The sequence below is a fragment of the Bombina bombina genome, chromosome 4, assembly GCF_027579735.1.
Source record: "Bombina bombina isolate aBomBom1 chromosome 4, aBomBom1.pri, whole genome shotgun sequence".
NCBI classification, from domain to species: domain Eukaryota; kingdom Metazoa; phylum Chordata; class Amphibia; order Anura; family Bombinatoridae; genus Bombina; species Bombina bombina.
The window spans coordinates 527,333,973-527,346,096 of NC_069502.1; the positions used below are offsets into that span (position 1 = coordinate 527,333,973).

At 36.5% G+C, this 12,124-nt stretch overlaps 1 protein-coding gene across 3 annotated transcripts in view; it reads right to left on the reverse strand.

Moving 5' to 3' along the window:
* The window catches only part of FILIP1 (filamin A interacting protein 1), a 387,512-nt gene that overhangs the window by 43,312 nt on the left and 332,076 nt on the right, over positions 1 to 12,124 (reverse strand). The window lies entirely within an intron of this gene.

Here is a 12,124-nt window from a genome sequence, read left to right on the forward strand (position 1 = left end):
ATTGACTTTACTGTCCCTTTAATGTTGTACATGTTACTAGAAAGCAAAGTGCTTTTTTAAAGGCAGAGGTTGCATCACTTGAACCAAAGTTATGCATTGAATGCTTGTTCACTAGGATTGCTGTTGCTAGCTGTCAAAGAGCACCCAGGAGTGAAGAGGTTTGTGTAATACTACAAATCTGCTTCTCATGTGCAGCAGTGCCAATGTGAGATGCTATAGAGCTGCTGTTATGTGTACACAGAAGAATGAAGTGATACAGAACATAATCAGTTGCATTCCTATTAGCAGCGAGCATCAGCAGGTTCTGGGAGCATGTATTTAATGTGGTGCTATGTCTCAGGAGGCAAGTCTTCTGATAGGCTCTTTATTTCCTGCTGACTAAACAGAAGCCTGCTGTAGGGTATGAATTCATTAAAAAAATATGTACATTTAAATACATTCTATAACAAAACTACACAATTATAACAATTCTCTCACTTTGCACCACACCAACATGAATTGGAAGGGATGCACTAAAAATAATTTATCTCTTCCTTATCACTTTAACTGGATACTTAAAATCATTTTACTAGAGTAGTTTCTCAATATTTGCTATCCCTTTAATTGTTTCAGTTAGGAAGATACATTTAGCTGCAATAATATGAACATTGGTGCGCACTTGTTTACTATCGCCTAGATTACAAGTGTTGCGCTAACTGCAGCGGACGTGCGGTATGGTTTTTGTTAGGCTCCGCGAGCGTTTTCAGCCTCGCTAGCCTCACCAGTCCTTACGTTATTAAATATTATTTAATAACATAAGCACTGGTGAGGCTAGCAAGGCTGAAAACACTCGCGAGAACCTATCAAAAACCATACTGCATGTCTGCTGCAGTTAGCACAACACTTTTAATCTAGGAGTATGTGAATAGCTCATTAATAGTCAAAACAAAATCACCTATTTAACATTTTCACAGCTGAGCAATTTTTCCCCTGTGTGTTACAGCCATTTTAGGGCCAGATTACGAATGAAGAACTGTAGCGTGCAAGCGATATTGGCTTTTTTCGGCTTTTTGCACACAATGGAAATAGGAGGTGTATTATGAGTTAAAAGTAAACACATTCGCAAAAGTGCAATCGCGATTTAGCTTGCTGGGTAACTGAGAGGTTGTGTAAAGGGTAGGGGAAGAAAAAAAGGTGCATAAAACACAACATAATTACATGTAAAAGTACAGTTACACTCATAAAAACACTATCTGATAAAATTATTACTAAAAAAAGTTATAAGGGCTCAAAGATATATAGTATAAGGTGTTTGAAAAAAAGGGCTTCAAAAGGCTTTAACATATATTTGCATACATATATGTGTATATATATATATATATATATATATATATATATATACACAGTATATATATATATATATATATGTGTGTGTGTGTAAAGATGTATTTATATGTGTATGTATATATGTATATATATATATATATGTGTGTGTGTGTGTGTGTAAAGATGTATTTATATGTGTATATATGTATGTGAACAGAAACCCTTTGCAGTGAAATGCCTAAATACATGAAAAAGCATATTTATTCAATATAAATATTTTATTATGGTTTTAACTGTGTATTTACTGTACATACAGGGCCGCCACTAGAAATTTTGGGGCCCCTGACTCATCCATTGATCAGGGCCCCCCCCCCCTTCCTTTTACATGTGCAATTTTTGACCAAGTGACTAAAACGTATATGCACTTTATTTTTAATTGTCTATTTAAACTTGGAAATGTTGTAATGGTAGTGACATACACACACACAGACACACTCGTACACTGAAACACACAAACACACTCACACATAAGGATTCACATATAGACACTCCAGCAGACACGCAAAGAAACACACTCAGACACAGACACCCAAACAGACACTCAGCACTTGTTTACATTGACCTGACAAGTAATGAGGTAAACTACAGTTTTGTAAAAAAAAAGGAGATTTAGAAAACAAAATATGAGTTCTGATTATCTTTTTGTAAAGGAAGATGACAACTAAATTATGACAACAGCATGCAGTGGCTGAAATGAAGGGCCCTGAACTGCCTAAACAATAATTTAAAGGTTAAATGGTGGATTGGTTACTTCCGGAAAGGTCTTGTTAGTCTCAAAGTCTGTAGAAAGATGTGAATAATTAGTAGTAAGGTCAAAATGTCTTAAAAAGGAACAAACAATGGACACACCCACACAAACTCAAACTTGCACATACACCCAAGGAAACACCAACAGAGACAGCCTCAGAAAACACACAAAGACATACACACACACACAGAGACACCCACAGAAAACACACAAAGACATACACACACAGAGAGACAACCACATAAAAAACACAGAAAGACATACATACACACACTCTCACTGAGACATCCACAGAAATCACACAAAGACATACACACACCCTCACAGGGACACCCACATAAAACACACACCCTCACAGAGACATCCACAGAAAACACATACATACATACATACATACACACACACACACCCTCACAGAGACATCCACAGAAAACACAGACATACACACCCACCCTCACAGAGGCATCCAGAGAAAATGCACAAAGACAAACATACACACACCCTCAAAGAGACACCCACAGAAAAAGCTCAAAGACATATGCACACACCCTCACAGACATCCACAGAAAAATGTACAAATACATACACACCCACCCTCACAGAGAGACCCACAGATAAAAAATGCATACACACTCCTAGAGAAACAAACCAAAGTACAAATATATAAACACAGACACCCACAGAAACACTCACAGGAGGAAACATTTATGTACCTTGCATCCCCTAAATCAACAGTGTGTGACATGCATGATAAAAGAATTATAGAAATTAATAGATCACTTTTTAAAGAATCATATTTGTAAATGTGCAAACAAAAATAATTCTGTGAATTCAAAATTGTACATTAATGAGCTGGGTAGATGGCTAGATGAAGAAAAGTACCTTTAAAAGGTTGACATATGTTTGTTTTTTCCCCATTTTCCCCAACCAAGAGCACCACTTCAAATATAGTGTACAAATATTCCCAGCTGTCAGCTGTACTTATGGATTTTGAAAATGCTGTACTCTATATTGTCTTGGTGGGACAATAAGCTGTGGTACTCATACCATTAGATCTGGTTAAATGCAGTATTTAGGCTTGTTGATATGTATTTCAAAATTAAGTCAGCTGTAGTGTAAACTGAACAGTTTTAAGTTAACCTGTCTCATTTCAAACACTGAGCAATCTTAGTCTGAGAGTATAAAATTTTATGCAGATGTAAAAATCTTAGATAAAATGCCTCCTTGCATCTGGAAAGTCCTTGCATAAAGGGGCAGTAAACTGGAATGTAATGCATCTACCATTTGTGTATTGAGGAGGAAACATTTCTGCATGGTTTTAAATATAGAATTTCTACAGCATTGTCAAATAATCATAAATACACTGCTGCTAAAAAAATGTGTTTTTATGGACCCCTAGCCCCACCAAACAACTACTACCACACTGAAGTTACAATCCAAAATTGCACAAAGAAATAAAAAACATTTGCTAAGTAAGTACTACCTCCTCTGCAAATGAAAGTGATCTGCCGTCTGACTCAGGTACACACTGTACAAAGTGCCAAGTCTGTCTCACACTGTGCATAGTGGTTTAGTGCACACTAAGAAATCCTCTCAAATGATAATACTTTACTCCTTGTAATAACATTTCTCATGCTCAATTAGCACTCTGCTGTAGTACCCACTGGTGGCTGCCCAAATTTAAAAAAAAAAAAAATAATTTTTTTTTTTTTTTTTTTTAGTTCTTGCCTCATGGGGCCCCCCTGGCTCATTGGGCCCCTGACAGGAGTCACCCCTGTCACCCCCTGATGGCGGCCCTGTGTACATATTTAATACTCCAATGTTCTTCACATAGCATAATGTGTTCTATGTATTTATAAATAGATATTCCTACATACAGTATATCTTTGAGCGCATCGAGATTTTGTTCATTATGAATTTTTTTACTTTCCACTTATGTAAAACGACTGCAACCCGATTTTACTTCTAGCAAATGTAAATGTACAAGCATACAAGCATTTATGCATCAATGACAGCACTTTTTTTATAGTTCGTATACACACAAATTATATATATATTTTTTTTTATTTTTTTATTTTTTATAAAGGCCAAACATACACATATATGATTGAAATGAATAGCAGATATCTACCCTGCTGTTGTTTACAAACACTATATGGTTCCAAATTAAACATCCATTCATTTTTTATTTTTTTTATAAAGGCCAAACATACACATATATGATTGAAATGAATAGCAGATATCTACCCTGCTGTTGTTTACAAACACTATATAGTTCCAAATTTAACATCCATTCATCTTCCCAAACCATCACAATGATTAAAATGAAAACTTAATATTTGTGTTGCTTTGCACCATATTTCACTTTAATATACAGAAAATATTCACATTAGGGCGACAAAGCCCCGATAATACTAGATGGCTGTTGAATATATTTTTTGAAGTGGGTCGGCTCGGTCTGCCATGCGCCGCGGTGTCGCTTGATGCCGAAAAGGCGTTTGACCGAGTCGACTGGCTGTATATGAGAGAAGTGTTGATGCATTTTGGGTTCACATCTTCTATTTGCACTAAAAATTTTGCGCCATATTCCAATCCTTCGGCTCGAGTAAGAGGCCTGGGTTTTTTGTCCCCCGAATTTAAGATCATGAACGGAACCCGGCAAGGGTGCCCGTTATCCCCCTTACTTTTCGCTCTTATGATGGAGCCGCTTGCGGAAGCCATCAGGGGGTCCACTGAGATAACGGGGATTAAACTATATGATACCACCCAAAAGGTGGTTTTGTTTGCGGATGACCTAACTGTATTGGTCACCGACCCGCTGAAATCCTTACTGAAATTATTCGATTTACTAGAAATATTTTCAAATATTAGTATGTATAAACTTAACTATACTAAAACCCAAGCATTCGCTTTAAACATCCCAAGTTTGGACCTCCAGGCCTTAAAACAACAGTTGGCAATAACACCTAGAGGGAGTGGATGCCAGCCGCCGGTGGGTCCCCTGTGGAGACTCGGAACTAGAATTGGACCTAGAGTTAGAAGTAAGAAGTCATAGTCCCCTTCCCCCTCCCCTTTCTCATCCCTTTCTTCCTCCCTTCCTCCCCCCCCCTTTTTTTTTTTTCTCTCCCTCCCCTCTTCTCCCTCCTTCCTTTCTCTTTAATACGTGTAATATATTTGTTGAGTCGCTCTATCTCTCGTCTTCAACTTGATGTTGATATGTAACTCGACAAACTGTGTCTACACCATACAATATTGCTTATTGAATGTTGATGAATCGTTGTGATACATAAAAGAAAAAAAAATGTATGAGGTTTGTTTAGTCTTGGAACTTTCTATATGACATACTATTGTTTATCATTGACTTGATATTGGTAGCTACTGAGCTTTATGTCACAATTATACTTTCTGTATGATGCTGTTTCTTGTTGCTATATAGCAGTTTCACCTGCATCTGTACATGTATGTCTTTTCATCGTAAACCTCAATAAAAATTATTTAAACAAAAAAAATATACAGAAAATAAGTAGGTATACAATATCTAGCCTTAGAAATATGAGATCAGTTTTAACATAGTAACATAGTAAATGATGTTGAAAAAAGACAGAAGTCAATCGAGTTCAACCTATACAAATCTTAACGGGACAGTCTAGGCGAAAATACACTTTTATGATTCAGATAGAGCATGTAATTTTAAACAAATTTCCAATTTACTTTTATCACCAATTTTGCTTTGTTCTCTTGGTATTCTTAGTTGAAAGCTTAACCTGGGAGGTTCATATGCTAATTTCTTAGACCTTGAAGACCACCTCTTTTCAGAATGCATTTTAACAGTTTTTCACCACTAGAGGGTGTTAGTTCACGTATTTCATATAGATAACACTGTGCTCGTGCACGTGAAGTAATCTGGGAGCAGGCACTGATTGGTTAAACTGCAAGTCTGTCAAAAGAACTGAAATAAAGGGGCAGTTTGCAGAGGCTTAGATACAAGATAATCACAGAGGTTAAAAGTATATTAATATAACTGTGTTGGTTATGCAAAACTGGGGAATGGGCAATAAAGGGATTATCTATCTTTTAAAACAATAAAAATTCTGGTGTAGACTGTCCTTTTAATTTATCTATACTAAAAGCTCCAGTTGATCTTAAATTAATCCTTTTAAAAAAAGGTGTTTTTTTTTTTATTTTGTTTCTAGCCAGAATTTTTTTTTAAACCATTTTAAATGAATATAAGGTATTGGCATTTAATACCTCCCTTAGGTAATGAGTTACACAATTTAATTGCTGATACACTGGGAAAATATTTATGTTGCTGGAGATTAAATCTTCTTTCCTCCAGTCTGAAATTGTGACCTCTTGCCACAAACAATTTTCTTGGAATAAACAGAGCTTCTGCCATTTCTGTAAATGGATCTTGAATATATGTATATAAAGTAATCATGTCACCTGTCAAGCGTCTTTGTTTTAGAGAAAACAGACCCAGTTTGGATAACCTCTATCTTAAATTCTCTATTCCCCTTATAAGTGTTGTGGCCCTTCTCTGGACTTTTTCTAAGTCTCCAATGTCTTTTTTAGAGATTGGACCCCAGAACTGCACTCCATACTCAAGGTGAGGACTTACCAGGGATTTATATAGTGATAGAATTATGATTTCCTCCCTTGCATCAATGCCTCTTTTAATTTTCGGTCTACCATTTTTTTTTGTACCAAGGTTTGGTACATACAGTATAATGAATAAATGTTGCATCAAATTTTAGTATAATTATTTTTATTTTAAAACAGGGTAATTATGAATTTTGATGATCATTTTAGCTAGTAAAATATTGAATAACCATGAAATACTAAGAAATGCTTACTTATTTGGTGATAATAAAGTGTATTCTCCATATTTTGAGCACTGTGAAGAGTATTTCATCTTATTTTTTTACATAAATTCACAGATAACGATAAAAATGATAAAGAAATTGTCAATTGAGAGAAACATGAAATTTTGATATGTAGGTGTAGGGCATAGGTAGTTAGAAACGTTATGCTAATATGCCATTATCACTCTCCACAGTTCAAACACACCACTTTCAGATGTTCTTGACATACATTTTTTTTGCACACACAACACACTGTTCGAGTTTTTCTGTTCTGTTTTATCTGCTGTTAGGGCACATACCTCAACGTGCTTTCTTTCTTGGTGGTTCTTCACAGGTAAGAAGCTTGAGGAACGTCAGGCCCTCTCAAATACTCCAGCCAGTGCTTTCCCAAGATATGTAAGGAAAACCTTCCTTTTGTGCAATTTACTTGCATTCCAGTCTGGTTTTAGCGACATCCAGATAATGTAGGCGTTGATAGCACTAACATCCAACATGTTATAAATTATAACCATTGGCCATCTTCTGGTCATTCGTTTAGAACTATAAGTACGAACCATCTGATCCAACGTATCAGTGTCTCCTTTTGTCTCATTGTATGACTGAATTATCTCTGTTTTTTGTCTTCTCGGTTTTTAACAGTAGGTTGGGAATGCATAGAGCTCAAGAGGGTAACAACTTTGTTTTTCTTGGGACAGTATGATGCAATCATTACGTCTTTCTGGAAATTAAACAGAGTAGAGTAAACATTTCATTTTTTTTGTGGTCACTAATTCTTGGAACAGTTCTTTTTTGTTTTTACAAATTGTTCCAACTACTGTGATTTTCTTTTCCAGTAATTTGTTAGCTAACTGTAGGCTTGTGAAGACGTTATCCCAAGTGATGTTTCTTCCAGAATATAATATTCCTTGGCCCAAATCCATTACCACTTGCTCCCCCTGATTCTTTTCCCTTCCTTGGTCTTGACATTTCCCAGTGAACACCTGCATATCGTATGCATAGGAAGTTCTGCTGTTGCATATTGCCCATATTTTTATGCCATATTTCATGGCTTCGATGGAATATATTGTTTGAAAGGGCAACGACCACAAAAGGTTACTAGTTGTTCATCAACTGTCATCGACTCTCCAGGAACAAATGCTTCAGAAAGAGATTTTACCCACAGATCGAAGCATTCTCAAATGGGCTGCAACTTCTCAGTAGAATGGATTTGTTGTCTAGTAGCAGCATCATCAAATCTCAGAACTCTGGAAATGTTCTGAAAGCGAGTTCTGCTCATTGATTTGTTGGATATTGGGCGACCATGTTCTCTGCTCCATAAATGAGACACTTCTTCATTCTTACCCTTGTAGACGCCAATCAAAATAAGTACACCAATGAACTTGTACAATTAATCTGTAGTTAGATAAGGCCATTGAGCTCCATATACAGCCAAACCTTCTTTATTGGTTTCCTGAAAAAAAGTAGAAATGATGATTTGGTTGTGTCTGTCTGTCTTTTTGGAAAACGGCTGGCACCTGGTGTTTCTCGAATGATGTTCACTTGCCTCGTTCTGCCTTGTTGGTTGTTGATAGGCACAGAATTCCATTTTTCATTCTAATCTTTTGAATAGTAAATAGTTCTATTTGCAGATGAAGATGGCAAATCGGTTTGGGTGGTAGGTGCTGTGACGGTGCTATCATCAGAATCCGAGTTGTCTTCTACAAGGATGTCATCTATTTCGTTTTCGTCATCTGATGGCTTGTAATCTGATGCATGTTGATCTTGTTAAGAATCTGAGTTCAACAAACTAAGTATTTCTCATTACTTAGGCGTTTACGAGCCATGATGAAACTACAACACCAAGTCAGGAAAGCATAACAAATCTTCAAAAGCTAAGAAAGCAAGTCCGACTCCTAACATGCAGAAACATGTATTAACTTGCAGACTGAAAATGGCTCACAGAGTGCAGTACAGTAATTATGTGACTTGATGAATCTTAACGGAGAAACCATTAAAGAGCAACATGGGTCCGATGGACCCTGCCAGTGTATGATGCTATAAGTTGAATTTACAGGAAAAGTGTAAATACAAAAAAATTATGCTTTCAGATTTATAACTGTCTAATTAGCAGTAAAAAGTCATCAGTTCATAATAATAATAATAATAATAATAAATTCCATTAAAAAAACACAACACACTGGACCCTGCAGGTAGACCGAGGGTTAATACATGCTAGTATCTTATTAGCCTTAGAAGCCACTGCCCTGCGTTGTGCACCCACCTTTAGCTTGTCATCTATTACTACTCCCAAATCCCTTTCCTCCTCTGTTTTTCTAAGTCGATTCCATTTTAAATAATATGTTGCTTGCTTATTTTTACTTCCAAAATGTAGAACCTGCCCATTCTTCTAATTTTTGTAAATTTCTTTCTAAGGCAATTTTATCCCGACCTAATGACTTTAAATAACTTTGTATCATCCGCAAAAATAGAGATGTTGCTATTCAATCCTTGCTCCAAGTCATTAATAAAAATATTAAAAAGAAAAGGGCCCTGGGGGACTCCACTGTCCAATCTCAGTACAATCCATTTACAACTACTCATTGCTTCCTGTCTTTTATCCAGTTATTTATCCATGAGCTAACATTGTCAGCTATTCCCAGTCTCTTAATTTTGTACAATCTCTCATGTGGCACTGTATCAACCTTTGCAAAATCCATGTATTTCCCCTTTATCTATATTTTTACTTCCTTCCATGTAGAATCTTATTAGATTAGTTTGACATGATCTATTTCTCATAAAACCATGCTGATATGATCTTATAATTTTGTTTACACAAATATACTCATCAATATAATCCCTTATAATCCCTTCAATTATTTTCCCCACTATCGATATCAGACTAACTGGTCTATAGCTTCCTGGATCAGCCCTGTTTCCCTTTTCAAAAAGTGGCACCACATCAGCTTTACGCCAGTCCTGAGGTACTGTGCTTGAGGATAATGAGTCTTGGAAAATTAAGGGGTAGATTTATCAAAGCTATTCTCCTTTAATTCCGTCCAAAATAGCGCATATGAACTAATAATCATATTAATCAAAGCACTCTGCGCCTATAATTGCGCAAATCTGAAAGAAACTTCTTCGCACTCCGCTTGCATTTGCCTAGGCGCACGGGCATGCTCCCGAGTGCAACAATATACATTAGTAATAGGCGTAATTTAACAGCCCGACCTACAAATATGCCCAGTTTCTTATTTATCATTGCTTTGCGCCGATAGGGAACTGAAATTTTGGCTTCAATTGCGTGTTGTATATTTTGCCATACTGACTGAGGCGAACACCATTATAATACATGCTTTTACATCTTGTGATGCAGTACTTTCTTCTTTTAACAAATTTTTCAAAGGCTCAGCGCCAAGAAGAGACTGTTATTGCCAGAAATTTGCACTTCCACAGGTGCATATGGGTACCAACAGTTTTATATATATATATATATATATCGATATATTGATATATTTATTTTTGCAGTCTTAAATTATCAACATAAGGCAAAAACAGCACAGAAACATTATATAATATAAATATAAGCTAAATAGTTACATAAAAACGCTTTTTTATTAATCAAGACATGGTAGCGAAAATATTTATAGGGATGTACTGTGAAAAATAGGGAGTAAAAGCTTTTTTGGACAGGCGAAATTTATCATTATGCCCCAGCTCACCTGCGCTAAGTCACGTCTATTTTTTTTATACATTCAGGCACACATGTGCACTTCTCCGGAGGTGAGCTGGGGCGCAGTTACAGGCGAAGCACATACAGAGTTCGCCTAGCCTTTGATAAATCTACCCCTAAGAGTAGAGGTTTGTCTATAACAGTGCTAAATTCCTGTAAAACTCCTGGGTGTATTCCATCTGGACCTGATATTTACCTTCATATTATCCAGTTTTTTCCTGATATCCTCTAGAGATGTTAAGAATACACAAAGGTCTCATTTCACATTCCTTGTCCTATACAAATTTATTATGTATAGTACAAAATAATAATGATAAAAAAACACCAAATATAAAACATTTGATACCAAAAATTAATCCTCTATACATTTTTATAAAATGCACCTATTTTGCCCCCAACTAGTTTTGGCGTTTATTTTGAGGCTTATAAATTTGTTTTTGCCCAGATAAACAAGAATATATAGGTGATCATTATTCATTTGATCACATTACAGTTATAGAGTTATACATCGCCTTTAAAATGAAGGGTTGCACATCCCTTTATGGATTGTGTAGGGGTGTTGCATATGTTCTGTTTGGTGAACACCTGCAAAATAAAGGCCAGTTAAACCCTCATAGCCCTCTTTCAAATGAATAGGTCTTATTCCTCTCTAAGTAAGCCACATGGGGAGACAGCTAGGCTCTTTAAAACCACACTACCATATAACTCCCAATGTCTGCAGGATGATTTTTGGGTTGTGAAAAGTAAATTTGTGGGTAGGGTTGCACATGGGAGGGGTGCGGTTAGGTGTAGAAGGGCAGGGGTATGACTGGGTGGAGCTTGGGAGGTAATACCAAGGAGCTGCTAGTGGAACAGTGGGACATACGTCCCAACCCACGACAATTCTGCAGGATGCAGGACGGTTGAAAGGTACGTCTCTATAGTAAATGCACCTGGTGTCTAGTGAAATGGCCGGGGATCAACATTTCTCATAACGATCACCTGCATCCTCAGGGACAAGTAACCAATCATTTGAAAGAGGGGCTTTATTATATGAGGGGTGACTTTTTCCTCAGAGTCAGGGATGGCCAACAGGTGGCCCAAGGTAGGGATGGTATTTTAAGTGGTAACACAGATTGCAAGTTCTCATTATACAACCAGAATTTTTTTTTATCACTGTTTCATTGATAACTACTACTGTTCACGGAGCATATTTAAATATGCCTTATGCACCTGCATTCAAACACTATAACAGCATATGTTATGTTGACAATAAGTCAGTTGGAGTCATCTCAGACTCTCACAAATAAAGGTGTGATATCTGAAATGTTTTATAAGCTACAGCTACAAAACTACTAAACAATTGCAACAATCCTATGTCACTTACCTGAAGCTTCTACAAATTACCAGTTTTCTACAGCACATCTCACTGTTTTATTTGTTTTCATTAGATGTTCCCAT